This window comes from Mustela nigripes, chromosome 3 (assembly GCF_022355385.1).
Source record: "Mustela nigripes isolate SB6536 chromosome 3, MUSNIG.SB6536, whole genome shotgun sequence".
Taxonomy (NCBI): domain Eukaryota; kingdom Metazoa; phylum Chordata; class Mammalia; order Carnivora; family Mustelidae; genus Mustela; species Mustela nigripes.
This window is the reverse complement of record NC_081559.1, coordinates 121,199,031-121,201,587: the sequence shown is the minus strand read 5'-3', so window position 1 is coordinate 121,201,587 and position 2,557 is coordinate 121,199,031.

Below are 2,557 nucleotides of genomic sequence, written 5' to 3'. Positions count from 1 at the left end.
TGTGGAAAAAAGACAGTCTCTTCAATAAATGGTGCTGGGAAAACTGGACAGCTATATGTAAAGAATGAAACTCGACCATTCTCTTACACCGTACACAAAGATAAACTCAAAATGGATAAAAGACCTCAATGTGAGACAGGAATCCATCAGAATCCTAGAGGAGAACATAGGCAGTAATCTCTTCGATATCAGCCACAGCAACTTCTTTCATGATATGTCTCCAAAGGCAAAGGAAACAAAAGCAAAGATGAACTTTTGGGACTTCATCAAAATCAAAATCTTCTGCACAGCCAAGGAAACAGTCAAAAAAACAAAGAGGCAACCCACGGAATGGGAGAAGATATTTTCAAATGACAGTACAGACAAAAGGTTGATATCCAGGATCTATAATGAACTCCTCAAACTCAATACACACAAAGCAGGCAGTCATATCAAAAAATGGGCAGAATATATGAACAGACACTTCTTCAATCAAGACATACAAATGGCTATCAGACACATGAAAAAATGTTCATCATCACCAGCCCTCAGGGAGATTCGAATTAAAACTACATTGAGATATCACCTTACACCAGTTAGAATGGCCAAAATTAGCAAGACAGGAAACAACATGTGTTGGAGGGGATGTGGAGAAAGGGGTACCCTCTTCCACTGTTGGTGGGAATGTAAGTTGGTGCAGCTTCTTTGGAGAACAGTGTGGAGATTCCCCAAGAAATTAAAAATAGGGCTTCCCTATGACCCTGCAATTGCACTCCTGGGTATTTACCCCAAAGATACAGATGTCGTAAAAAGAAGGGCCATCTGTACCCCAATGTTTATAGCAGCAATGGCCACGGTTGCCAAACTGTGGAAAGAAGCAAGATGCCCTTCAATGGTCGAATGGATAAGGAAAATGTGGTCCATATACACTATGGAGTATTATGCCTCCATCAGAAAGGACAAATACCCAACTTTTGTAACAACATAGACGGGACTGGAAGAGATTATGCTGAGTGTAATAAGTCAAGCAGAGAGAGTCAATTATCATATGGTTTCACTTATTTGTGAAGCATAGCAAATAGCATAGAGGACATGGGGAGTTAGAGAGGAGAAGGGAGTTGGGGGAAATTGGAAGGGGAGGTGAATCATGAGAGACTATGGACTCTGAAAAACAATCTGAAGGTTTTGAAGGCACGGGGGGTGAGAAGTCGGGGTACCAGGTGGTGGATGTTATAGAGGACACGGATTGCATGGAGCACTGGGTGTGGTGCAAAACTAATGAATACTGTTATGCTGAAAATAAAAAATTAAAAAAAAAAAAGAACTGGAGAATCAACAACAAATCAAACCAACTCCACACATAAGAAGGGAAATAATTAAGATTAGAGCAGAGATCAATGAGGTAGAAACCAGAGATACAGTAGAATGTATCAATGAAACTAGAAGCTGGTTTTTTGAAAGAATCAATAAGATCAATAAACCATTGGCCACACTAATGCGAAAGAAAAGAAAGAAAGCCGAAATTCATAAAATTACCATTTGTATTTTGATGAGATTCATTACACTTTCTCTGTAAAAATTAAGTTTTTAGACTATTGGATTATTTTAGATGAATTAAAAATCAAATATACTCCCTTTCCTCTTAAAAAGAGAGTAGGAGTTCTACTTCTGCCTCTGAAATCTTGACTGCTATGGGAATTGAATTTTATATTAATTACCTATTGCTGTGCAACAATATTACCATAAACTCAGCAGGCTGAAATAACACCTTTATTACATCTCAGTTTCTGTGGGTGGGTCAGGTGTCTGGGCAGGGCTTAGCTGGGCCCTCTGCTTTAGAGTTTTATAAAGTTGCAATTGCCTGTTGGCCAGACCAGTTGTCTCATCTGAAGTCTGACCAGGGAACTATCCACTTTTAAACTCACATGATTTCTTGAAAAGTCCAGTTTCTTGCATGCTGCTGACGCGAGTGCTTCAATTTCTTGTTGGCTTTTGGCCAAAGGCCATCCCCCGCTCCTTGACATGAGGTCCTCTCCAACTGATAGATCACAGTATAGCAACTTATTTTGGCAAAGCCATCAAGGTTTCTTAGGGACATGAGTATTACAATCTTATGTAACATATACATGTAACTGCATACAGCCTGCCATCTTTGCTATATTCTGCTGGTTAGAAGGAAGTCACAGGAGCAATCTACACTCAAGGGCATGAACACCCTGGGAGTCATGGGAGGATGTGGGAGTCATAGAGGCCATCTGAGAGTCCTGCTGCCACACTCTCCCACCATAGACAACTAGAAAATAGACAAAATATAGGGACCAGCTCTTTCAGACATTGGACAACAGCTAGTGCAAGAGTATGATCCCCTGGGACAAAGAAACAAGGTACACCCTGTGGTCGTCTTGGCTGACTGCCTAGAGTAATTTCCAGAACAGTGCATAGATGAATCATTCTACTCAGTTGAAGAGAAAGATAAACATTTATAGGGACCAAAGCTGCTAGGGTTTGTGGACAAAGTACCAAAGAAGAGGGACTTAGAGCAAATTCTGAGGATCTAAAAAGGAATCCCTTCAAGTCT